A 13,584-nucleotide genomic window follows, 5' to 3' on the forward strand; every position below is an offset into this window, starting at 1 on the left:
TCTGTGTGGACATGACGTGTTTATTACATGGACATACGACGAGCAGAATATTACAAACTACTACTGTCGTTCACAAATCATTACTATTTGAGGCTGACTACAAAGGAAATGTAGCAAAGTTTGCCATTTTTGTTTATATTTTAATTCCATTCAAGTTGAAAAATGTTTAATCACTTTTCAAATATAATAAAAAGAATTTCCATGGAATATAAGTCGTAAGATATATCAGAATGCAGTAAACAAAATGTATGTATTACATACGCGCGTATATTGATGCTTATGCTATTTGAAGTACTTTAGGGCGCAGTCCTTTTTAATGGTATTAGATATCTGGTGGAAGCAATGGTTTCTCAGGGGGTCGGAGAATAAAGAGTACCACATCGTGTTGACATTTCCCTTCTGTTTACAGAGTCGGTGTTTTTCAGTGGGCAGCCTTTTTCCCTTTAGAGGGTAGTTGCAGGTGGTACCTTCTAATTCATTGCAAACGGATTTGTATGGCGATACAATATTCAGTACACCGCTGGTCTTTCGATGAACGAAGTCAAGGTACAGCCGAATTGCCCAACGTAGATACAGACACAATAAGGGCAGTCCTGAGAAGAGCGAACAAGAGCAACCCCCTCGGTCATCCCTTATAAGAAGAATCAAGGATGAACTCCATGTGCATAACATGGACAGCAGCATCCGCTCTATTTACCTAAACTGTTTACTATATATATATATATATATATATATATATATATATATATATATATATATATATATGTATATGCATACATAGATACATACATGCATACACAGACATATGTCGCCTAAGTCAGTTATGGTTTTACTTTTTTAATTAAACAAAAATGTGGCCTGAAAGTAAATAATTTAGAATTATCGCCTATCAAGTAATTGAAATAATCTCTGACAAATTCAATACATATATTCAAAGGATACTAAAGAGGGATTGGCATTCTCTCCTACACAAACAGGAGAGAGAGAGAGAGAGAGAGAGAGAGAGAGAGAGAGAGAGAGAGAGAGAGAGAGAGAGAGAGAGAGAGAGAGAGATGGTACAGATTCTCTGACTCCAAACGTAGAAAAATATTCGGACTTTAAATAACCCACCAAATTTCTTCTCCAACTACCTTCAATACTTACCGGAAATTCAACTTCATGTTTGATTCGTTGCTTTTAGAAAGTTACAGTGCAAGGCAAAGTTGCTGTCTGTGGAAAGTTTTCCAAAGAAAAACACAGATTCTTTTCATCTGACTTTGAAATAGGATGCTTTCGTATTTCGCCATGTTAACGCACGGTGAGCTTTGGGCTCAGGCGTTTTATTGAAATACTCGTATCATTTGTAGCATTATAATGAAAGTCATAAGGCACCGCAACTATCGAAGACTGCTTAGCTATAATCAAATATGAGGTTCAAATGCACTCAATATCGGCAGTCGGGATTAAATTGTACTGGACTTTGTACGCCAGTTATGTCTCGTGTTTCCATCTTATATCGGCTATCAGGTACTCTATAAAAGTCTAGTGTAAGGTGGGCGTCCCCAAAACTGGTAGGCTACTTTAGCCGTGGTGACAGCGTGATTATACTGTTCAGAAATGGCATATATAGGACTCCAAGTGTCGCTAATACTGCAACTGATGGCTTCAGAAGAGATATTTCGGATATATCAATAATTACTAACATAATCATTCTGAATAAACAGAAACAAATATCATCCATGCGAGTGAACTTTATTTTACTAACTGTGGATTTGGATAGCTGATAGGTCGCTGGTCTCATATTACAGGGGCTGCTTTGTTTCTACCCCTCTTGGAAAAGTTTCATCTTCCACAATAACTAGATCAATTATATTTCCGTGACCTCATTTTCTTTATACGTTTCAAGCAACCAAGCTCGTGCTGTCGGCCTTCGTCAGAAAAAAAAGTGCACCCATTTGATGATCACGACTGAGAGTACACATTACATTCGCCTACTATCAGCAGTTATGGACATACCGATCCATCCCATAACTAAGCGTTTTGAAGCAAAATAAATTTTGAGAAAGTTCCATCCTTTGTTTAAACTGCTAACAGAGAATATACTACTGGAAATACATATTAATAACGCATACAATTAACTAAGCCGACTGGTAAATGCACAGTACATTCTAATTATTATAAATAATAAACTCAACGTGTTCAATTTCGTATTGCCTTCTATGCCATTCACTCTATTATGAATGCGGCCTCTCCCATAATTACGAGGCCGCAAGCTATGACGACAAATACAAATGTCGCATATTCTCAAACGGTGCAAGAAGTACATAAATAAGGAAACCTTACTTCTGCGTAAGAGTATACAGTCAAGTACCCGTAACCTGCAGACAAATCTAATATAAAAGTCAAACTTACAAGAGTCTATAAAGATTTTCCTACAGTAAAAATCCTTCCTTTATTGGAAGGCAATCTCTCTCAGGTCCTCAATTGAGTTGTTTTTATAAAATATTAAGTAGAATCAAACGCTCGTCAGATGATCATCCTTCTTCCGTCACTGTTTAGTCAGGACTTTTATATTAAAAGTTTATTTAAAGATGGTCGTGACTGATTAAGGATCCCGTAGTATTTCAGAACAAAATTGGGTTCCCAAAAGTTTAAGTTGACAACTTTTATAGCAAATAATGTTTAATGAGAGCAAGTCAGGAAATTTGAATGGCGACTTTAACTCATAAAATGTATAAAATGATACTAATGTTTATTATTACCTTTGCCATGGATGTTATGTTTTTGCCCATGTTGGTATAGGCGTGTTTGTCAGCAGGATACCCCAACAGTGGTAACGGGATCATCATGCAACGAGGCACATATTTACACTGGCTAACTTGTCGGGATGGATAATGTCAGGGAAAAATGAGCCCAGAATTGACAACATGTTTTCTTGCTAGCCCTCCGTTCCATCTTAAACGACAGGAATTTTAAGAGGTTTTTGCGCTATTTACCTGGCTACACTTTTGACGTACAGAGACAAACATCCCTTAAGTTGCCTGGGAAGTTTCAATGGAATCAGAGGAAAATGAACTGTTGATTTCTAAAATGGCTTTTAACTTTGAAGTCAAGTGACGGAATAAAACATGCGAGGAAATTATTCATAAAGCACCCGTGCAGTTACAGACCAAGTTTCATCAAAATCAAAGGGGAATAAAATGTTTCCCTTTGAATTGGCCTATAGACTTGAAAAGTATCAAGGTAAAGTAAAACCTAACAACTATACTTTTGATACACACTCGAATGACTTAGACCACAGATCTCTAACTACCGTAGTTTACGAGATCTTGAGGAAAAATGTTCAGCATTTTGAGCTCTAAACTGACCCGTGACCTTCTCAACAGATTAAGGACAATAAGTATTTTGGGAAAATAATTACCGACCCACACTGTACCTGCACATCAATTTGCCTCGAATTATGTTTCTTTACAAGACTAATTCTGCATGACCCTTCTATACGGGTTTCTAACTATTTTGGCGTATTCATAACTGTAGTACTTTCTCGTCTGACCTGAGTGGCTTACATTTTTAGTTTCTCGATTCTAGTCTACACAAGGATTGAGTGTTGTATGAGATATCCAAGCCAAGCTAAACAGTATTTTGTGGAATATTCAGGTTACCTTTAAGTTTATCTTGTAAACCTGGTACACTGAATGAAACCACCACATAAGTTTCTTTACACAAAATAAGTTTTTAGTTTTCTGTAAAAGAAAACTATTGAGATGGCTGTGTCTGCACTTTTTCTCTCCGTCCTCAGATATTAAAAATTACTGAGGATAGATGGCTATAAATTGGTATGTTGATCATCCACCCTCCAACCATCAAACACCAAATTTCAGCCCTCTAGCCTCAGTAGTTTCTATTTTACTTAAGGTTAAAGTTAGCCATAATCGTGCGTCTGGCAACGATATAGGACAGGTCACTACCGGGCCGTGGTTAAAATTTCATGGGCCGCGGCTCATTATGCATTATACCGAGACCACCGAAAGATGATTTATTCTCGGAGGCCTTAATTATACAATGTACAGAAAACTCGGTTGCGCCGAAGAAACTTCGGTGCATTTTTTTTTACCTGTTATAGTCGTGGACGATAAGAGCAGTGCGAAGAACTTACAAGGAAATGCATTGCTAATATATTTGTAACATGAACAATGCTGAGATACAGATTTATAACAAAATTGAGAAATATAAAGAAATACCAATTAAGTAGCCTAACCTACACACTCGAATAACAAGATATAAAAGACAATTGGTAAAAAAAAATTACATAAAACAAAGACAATAAACATATACAAAAAGGAGTGTCAAAATCTAGAAAAGAAAAGGGAAAATGCAGAGCAATATGAAAAAAGTATTACGAGTAAGAAAGAAGAGACGAGGAGCAGAAGCGAGCCGGAGGAGGACGTCGTAATATTTAAATATCAATTGGCAGAGATCCCCCAGATATTCATTACGAGCGAGTCCAACAATACCTCGAGATCAAGTCAATGGAGGCACTTAAGGAGTTGAATTATATTGCACCTGTCAAATGCAAACAGATTCTAAGAAAAGAATGAAGGTTAGAGGGGGTCTGAGAGATACGGGGGTTGGCCACTAAACTTTATGGCCTTTTTGTTCTCTCTCTCTCTCTCTCTCTCTCTCTCTCTCTCTCTCTCTCTCTCTCTCTCTCTCTCTCTCTCTTCTTATAAACCTATGTCTTTAACTTGAACATGGGTTCTGAAAATCAACGGAAAAGTCAGAGAAAGCGTAATACCTATCTCAGGTGGAAACTAAAAACCTATCCGATTAATTTTATCGTATATAAATCCGATATTTTCTCTTCTTTTTTAGTTTAGATTGCATCCCTACACAGACAAAGTTGTTGTAGATTTATATTCTGCTGCCTGACAGCAAAACTTACTTATGTAAGACCAAGTGGCGTAACGGACAGTCAATAACTCAGTCATGTCCATTCTGCTGCCGAATTGTACAAGAAGCGCAGCTCCGAAAGACTGGTAAATGCAATTTGTCACATTCCATTACTCTTTGTACAGAGTTGGCGTATACGCAGATATAAGAAAATAGGAAAATAGGATTGTTGTCTAAGGGTAAAAATATATTCAAGTGGAAAGGTATCAGACAATACATCAGCTATTTCATGGTTTATGCATTCAATTTTCATCTAAAGGTTCTACGTACTCCTGATTTCCTTGTTAAGATGTAATATTGACAATATGTGGAAATTGAAGGTGTGTGTGTGTGTGTGAGTGTGTGTGTGTGTGTGTGTGAGCGCGCCCTCTCTCTCTCTCTCTCTCTCTCTCTCTTTCAGAGAGAGAGAGAGAGAGAGAGAGAGAGAGAGAGAGAGAGAGAGAGAGAGAGAGAGAGCGTTGTTCAGCAAAAACATAAATATATACTACTCTTAATATTCATTTTAACACCAAATGGAAAGTAATGTAAATGTGCGGAGAAATCCCAAAGTTCACTCATTTAAAAGATAGAAAGAAAAAAAAAAGTTCTTGAGTCAGTCACTGTTACCCACATATTTCAAAATTTCAGTTACTGCTGCTGCAAGTTACCCAACTAAAACGAAGGAGCATCTTTTTTTATTATCTTCAATATTATTTGTTATTATTTTGAATAGAATTGTCACTTTTGCATTATTTTCAACACAGATTAATTCTGAATTCCGGATGGTGGATTGATAATTGTTCAAGTTAAAAAATTTCGGGTAAAATTTTCTTTTTTTCACTAACCACATTTTCATGATTTCAGGTGGTAATTGATTGTCTAGTACAGTGGCAACGCGCTTATAAAACTAACTGTAACATAAACATTGTAAGTCTGGAAATTAAATGCAAAATTTACGGTATTACATTTTAAAAATGCGTGAATCGTAATCCGAAATAGATCACTGACTCTGTTACCAAGAGCCAAATAACTTTGGACCTGGGGATGGCAAATTCACTTATAACGTAAAATTCCCCGGTATTCTTTGCTTTTCCCGATTACCTTTCTAGAATAAATTCACGCTGAAAATTCCCCTGAAATGAGTACACAACGGGCCCTGTGACTTTAAAGCTATTCATGTCATTTGAGCTCTCTTGGAAGTCTGTTCTTCCCCTGTCATTACAGTGAAATGACAAGTTTCGCGTTCTGATTTCTTTGCGCTGTGGCGGCGGCATTAAATGACGCCTCAGGATATGAAATTTCCCAGCAAAGGGTCAGCATTTTGTGCATTTTGTTACAAAAGTTTTTTTTTTGAGTATGATGATAAAACTAATGATGATCTGTGCAGAATACTCATGTTTAGGCTGTTGGAATTATAAGGCTTCCTTATCATACTTGCAGATTACTAGGCTTCGAAACGATTTGAAAAAAGGCATCAGTAGTTTACTTTCTGACGCAACCGCTACGATAACACTTCTAAAAATTTCAAGTAACTACAAGTTAATAAACATTGCGCTCCGTTAGGAAGTATCCTGAGGCTAGTTGTTTCAAACTGCCTTCATTACCGGTAAAGTGACATTGCATCTGTTAAACACCTGTTTTGATTCCATTTCATTAGATGACTTTTCCTTTGGTGTATGGCAATTCTTAACTCAAATAGCTGAGGTAATTTTATACCGAAGAAAATGATTTCCGTTACAAAAATATACGGTACATTGTTTCAAGGCGTGATGAAAATACAGTTAATTAAGCAATACATATGGGTATTGACGTATCTTTTTACCCATCTGAGCTTAGATAGATGCTTGCTTTATTAGGCCTGTAATATTGTAGCTTAATATATATATATATATATATATATATATATATATATATTATATATATAGATATCTACAGTATCAAAAGTGCGAGTGTGTAGTCATCAGTAGGGTTACGAAACTCAGAAGTTCAATAAGAATTTTTTAAGATGCGTTTCGTGCCATCCTGGCACATCATCCGTCTGTAATATATAAATAATTCACATTTTTAAATTATAAAATTAAAGTTTACAAGCTAATTTAAAAAGTATTACATAATCATAAAAAAAATAGTTGTTAAGAACTAAAAAAACTAAAATTACTTATAAGGTGACATTAAAATTGACGATATTTAAGAATAAAGCAGAAATATCAACCTTTACAAAGCGAAGGATAAGAAAGGAATGGCTGTAGGACCGTCAATTTTAATGTCACCTTGTAAATAATTTTAGTTTTTTAGTTTTAACAACTACTTTTTATAAGTAACTTTAGTTTTTATGTATTCCTACTGATGACTATATATATGGTGTATATATATATATATATATATATATATATATATATAATATATATATATATATACAATGTCCAAATGTATGATAACTTGCATAAGCGAAGTTTGAATCCAAGTAATTCCAGCTTCGTTTTTGTTTCTGGGTCGCTACGAGAAATAGAGCAAAATTTTTTTATTTTTGGCCATTGCAGGGTAGTTATTCAATTTCAGATGACTGCTTCTCGAGTTACCATAAAGTGTTGAAAGACATGATTTGCAACTCAGAAAGATTCTACAAGTTTTGGAGAAAATATATTTAGCCTCTTCTGTGATATCTTTGAAATTACAAATCAATTATGCGATCTAAGAATATGTTAATGAAAACAGCTCAGTGAATTTTCAATCATATGAATTTTCGGAATGGAATCACAGCCTATGGGACAAAAAAAAAGTATGCCTTGGATTATGTGGTAGGAAAGGATATTACAGTAACTGTCGTCATAACTCTCGAAGTTCAAGTGATAATTTTGTAAATTTTTATTTTATGTGTATAATTTCCATAAGTCAAAATCGTTCTATTATCTGGTTTTACACATTTTGGACGTGAATATCAGGTTCATTTTTGCCAGTTTAGGCTTTCCCTTGTAAACTTGATTCTTTCAAAACATTTTCGCTGACAACCAAGTTATGCCTCTTATATATACATATATATATATATATATATATATATATATATATATATATATATTATATATATATATATATATATTAAGCATTTCATACACCCATATAGAAGAGGCATAACTTGGTTGTCAGCGAAAATGTTTGAAAGACTTTATCAAGTTTACAAATGTAAGTCTAAACTGACAAAAATGAACCTGATATTCACGTCCAAAATGTGTAAAACCAGATAATAGAACGTTTTTGACTTATGGAAATTATACACATAAAAATATACAAAATTGTCACATGAACTTCGTGAGTTGTGACGACAGTTACTGTAATATCCTTTCCTACCACATAATCCAAGGCATACTTTTAATTTTTGTTGTTGTTGTCCCATAAGCTGTGATTCTATTCCGAAAATTCATATGACTGAAAATTCACTGATCTATTTTCATTAAAATATTCTCAGATCGCATAATTGATTTGTAATTTCAAAGATATCACAGAAGAGGTTAAATAAATTTTCTCCAAAACTTGTAGAATCTTTCTGAATTGCAAATCCTGTCTTTCAACACTTTATGGTAACTCGACAAACAGTTACCTGAAATTGAATAACTACCCTGCAATGGCTAAAACAAAAAAGTTTTGTTTTATTTCTCGTAGCGACCCAGAAACTAAAACGAAACCGGAATTACCTTGATTCAACTGCGCTTATGGAAGTTGTCATACATTTGGACACAAGTTCTGAATAACACCCAAAATCCAAACGTTATCTCGTTATTGTTACTAGTTTCATAGCTTCTGTCTCAATAAAGTATCAAGCTGACAATTAGGAATCAACGTATGTCATATCATTATGAATGATCTGATTAGAGAAGTATGATTGATTAATGTAACGATGCTCCGGCACATAAATATCTTTGATGATCGAGTTGTGATCAAGATGAGTAAGGAGAGAAAGGGGCCTCTGAGGTGGAGGGAAGGGGAAGGGAGAAAGGAAAAGGAAAAAGGAGAAGGGAAATGAAAGAGGAGGAAGGGAATGGAGGTTAGTGACAGGAGGGGACAGGCCGGGGGAGGAGTAGTGGAAAGGTTGTTTGCGAAATGGAAGGATTTTTCTTCCCAAAACTTCAATAAGAAAACTTACCTCGTTTCTGAATCCCATGAATTGCCACGGAGGAGGCATTATGAAGCGTCTATACCAAACTTCATTTTGTGACAATTTTTAGTGCATCAATATTCCATCACAATAAGTTTAACCGCCCCCCCCCCAACCCCCCGACACTTTGGAGACCAGAAAAACCCCGAAAATGACAGGGTAACAATACTGTCATTAACCAAACAAAAACTTCTTTCAGCTTTCTTCTGAAGATTGAAAAAGAAACCCACAAAATTACTGTATAACGTGTAAATTCCTATAAGTTAAAAACGTTATACAATATAATTTTGTGGGTTTCTTTTTCAATACTGTCATTGGCTCTGATTGTTAGAATCATCGTTGCTCAAAAAAAACGACGGTAGATGAAACATCAGCACTAGTTGTCCTATACTAGAATGTAAATTGCTCTAAAGCAATAATGGCCATTTTTTCACAAATTCTTGCTAAAAATAAAGGTTGAATTCCTTGTGATATAAGATTTTTCCTCGAGATTGGTAATTTCGGCTACAGAAACAGACACTGATGCTAGTGTTCCATTGTTGCTAGGTTTAGTAATTATTTGATCTATTTTTCTCTTTTTATATTACACCTGAGGATTTTCACTAAACAGCATAACTTGGCTTTGATACACTAATTGTAACATAAATGAATTTCCTAAGAATCTTCGCCTGCGCAGGAACATTTTGATTTCAGATGATTAACCTCGTATGTTAAAGGAACTATTTTTTTTTTTTTTAACATAGTCCCTTTTTATGTAATTTTAAAGTATAAATCTCGATTGTGAAGGATTTTATTTTGTTTTTTGTTTTAGTAAATTTGCGAGATACTGCGATGCAAGACCACGCCAACCCAAGCATTCTCGTTCATGTTATGCGTTTTTGGAGAGAGAGAGAGAGAGAGAGAGAGAGAGAGAGAGAGAGAGAGAGAGAGAGAGAGAGAGAGAGAGAGAGAGTTAAGTATATCTTAGTTTAACCAGACCGCTGAGCTGATTAACAGCTCTCCATGGGCTGGCCCGAAGGATTAGATTTTTATATACGGGGCTAGGAACCAATTGCTTACTTAGCGACGGTACCTACAGCTTACTGTGGGATCCGGACCACATTATATCTATAAATGAATTTCTAATCACCAGAAATAAATTCCTCTGGTTCCTATCTGGCAGCAGCGGGAAGCAAACTCGGGCTACCAGATCGGTAGGCGAGTACGGAACCCATTTGTCCACTGAGAGAGAGAGAGAGAGAGCTGCTATTATAAGGAACTTTTGATTCTAGTTTTGGCTTCCTACTCAATTTTAATAACAGTAGTTTTTGCACCAAAGTGCATTTCTCCTTTTCAGCGAATCTCACAACATGCATAAAGCATAAGAAGTGTGCTATTTTAGTTACAAACATCTCTAATACGTGTAATTTAAATGGTAAAAAAAGTCAAAAATTTTCCCGTAATTCCTTGTGTTAGTGTTCTTAATAAAACACTCCAGCGACAAAACTGATTTTCAGAATTACTTATTTTACGTGGCTGCTTTTTATCTGTGTAAGAAATTTTCAATAAAATGCGCAAACTAATAATAACAAACATATTACGTGCGGCAGGCGATCATGAGTACATCTGTAGTTATAGACATTGTGCAACTGATTTTGATTGAGAGACTTTTGCAAAACTTTGACATTTATTTCGAAGATTTCCATAAAATAATGATTTGTCAAAATTAATGTTTGATAATAAGAAAATTCAATGTATTTAGCAATAGGCCATCTGACGAGACAAGCATATCACCTACGTATGTAGCGTATACTGTGTATATCCATATGTATGGTGCGAACATTTGGTTAATGTTAATAACTTTCTAATAAATATCTGAGTAGCACAAGTTTGATTTGTGATTTTTATTTGCAAGTAATCTAAAGTTTTACTAATTGGAGTGCTTAACAATTTCCAAAATTAAAAGCGAATAACAGACACCGTTACTATGCCGTATAACCAAACCCTGCTCAAGCAATGATCCACCTGATTCTAATTCTAAGTATTTTGAACCATATCAGTTTCTTCACACCACGTATATTCTGGAGGGGAAATGAGGTCATGAGCGGCCTCTTTTTCATCGCAGACACATTCAGTGCCTTCACTTCGTCCATACAAGAGACCTGGATCAGCAATGTGCACATACTAGGCTCTTCGCCGCACTCTTCCAACACCAACTATTCTTGCAGTCTTTACAAAGCCTCTCCCTTCCGCACTTTCTTGTTACTCATCCGTTCATCTATTCTGCAGCCAGTGGTAACCCTATTCGTAAATCTTTATTCAGCTCAAGCCAGACTATTCTTCCATTATGCAAAATTTCATTCAGATTCAAAACCACTTGATGTCAGCTTGTTTTCACAGTCATCATTTCTCTGGAATTCGCTGCCAGATTTCTCTTGCATAAGCTTCCAGATATCACCACATTTTCATTTTGAAGCAAGTTAAGCGTTATAAGAACTTATATTATCTTCAAGTGATTTTTCAAAAATTTACCATATAACGATTTACTTACTGTGATTCTTTATGACAAACTTTGAATCATAAAAGTATGGATGGCAAAGGAATCACATGAAATACACTATAGATATGAGACATGAAAATTTAATATTAAAGTCGCACTAAACATTTTAGACACACACACACACACACATATACATATATCCTGAAATTTACTTTTATGGTAAAAATCACATGAAATACTCTATAGATACGAGACAAAAATTTTATTATCAAAGTCGCACTGAACAATTTAGAAATAAAAGCAAATTTCAGGAAATATATCATATATATATATATATATATTAAATATATTATATATATATATATATATATATATATATATATATATATATATACTTTTTATGTCTAATATGTTCAGTGCGACTTTAATAATAAAATCTTTATGTCTCGTATCTATAGTGTATTTCTGTGATTTTTTTCCATCCATACTTTTATGGTCTAGAGCTTGTCATAAAGAATTACAGCAAGTAAATCGTCATATGGTAATGATCACAGCAAAAGGAATCTGTTGGAGTCCATTTTTATAGAAGCCATGTCAACAAGGAATGTAAATCTCTGTCCTGGATTGTTTTTTGATCCACTTTCCTTGTCGATTAACAAACTGTAACCCTGGCCATCCTTCTGTTTTTGTTTATAAAGCTCTCTCAACTTCTGTTTTATTCAGTGTGAACTTGAAAATGTAGAATAAGCTATGAAAGTACTTGTTCAAAGTCCTGGTTGTCACTCACCTTCTCACGTGGATTTTGTGATATATATATATATATATATTATATATATATAGTATATAATATATATATATATATATATATATACATACACACACACACACACACACACACACACACACACACATATATATATATATATATATATATATATATATATATATATATATATATATAAGTATCACATCAAACACACATGCACGCGCGCACACACACACACATTATTTATATATATATATATATATATATATATATATATATATATATATATATATATATAGATATATAGATATATACATATGTATATTCATATTTTTGTGCTTGACGTTCTTCTCATAATTATTGATGAAGATAACTAAATTATTTACTTATTCTATCAATTTTGCTCGTTGAAAAGATGAGAAACTGACGTAAAAGTACGTTAATGGATTTATTAGATTGCCATCAGATAATACTTGTCGGGATTAAATAACTGTGAAAATTGTTGTTGCTTTTTTAATTTTAACATACATATATAAACTTGTACATGTATATATATATATATATATAATATATATATATATATATAATATATATATATATATATGCAAATTAGTTGACAATACCTGTGAATATGATTGAGTATAATGCAGAAATTGACATATTAGTTTTCTAATTGATACAGATGTGCTTCTCAAATGGACAAGACGATTCTAAAGCGCCTCCTCTCGATTGCTTTAATGGACAGAGTGATTTCAGAAATTAGGGTACGTTTTTCTGAATTGGGCCTGGTTTATGAGAAGCGAATTCCATTTTTTGTAGTTTCTGCTTCAGGTGCTTTAGGCTTGAAAGAGTTATTCATAAGAAATTTAAATGAAACTTTCTTGCTGTCTGGAAACACACACACACACACACATATGCATATATGTATGTTAATAGTTTCGTGCTTAAAGTTCTTTTCATAATTGTTAAGATGATAATTATCATTACTGTATTCTATTACTTTTGCTCCATGGAAATGTGAGAAACTAACGTAAATGTAGGACCCTTAGACAATATTTATGCACACACATACAAACACACACCACACACCACACACACCACACACACACACATATATATTATCTATATATATATATATTATATATATATATATATATATATATATATGTGTGTGTGTGTGTGTGTGTGTGTGTGTGTATAAATTTATTTATATATAGCATTATTACGAAAATTTTAGAGCCCAACACATCGAAACAAGCTTTAAGCACAAAAATATACAAT

At 34.1% G+C, this 13,584-nt stretch overlaps 1 protein-coding gene across 1 annotated transcript in view; it reads right to left on the bottom strand.

Moving 5' to 3' along the window:
* The window catches only part of LOC135215385 (uncharacterized), a 624,294-nt gene that overhangs the window by 16,590 nt on the left and 594,120 nt on the right, over positions 1–13,584 (bottom strand). The gene's annotated exons all lie outside the window — the stretch shown is intronic.

Source organism: Macrobrachium nipponense, chromosome 5, assembly GCF_015104395.2.
Source record: "Macrobrachium nipponense isolate FS-2020 chromosome 5, ASM1510439v2, whole genome shotgun sequence".
Classification (NCBI taxonomy): Eukaryota; Metazoa; Arthropoda; class Malacostraca; order Decapoda; family Palaemonidae; genus Macrobrachium; species Macrobrachium nipponense.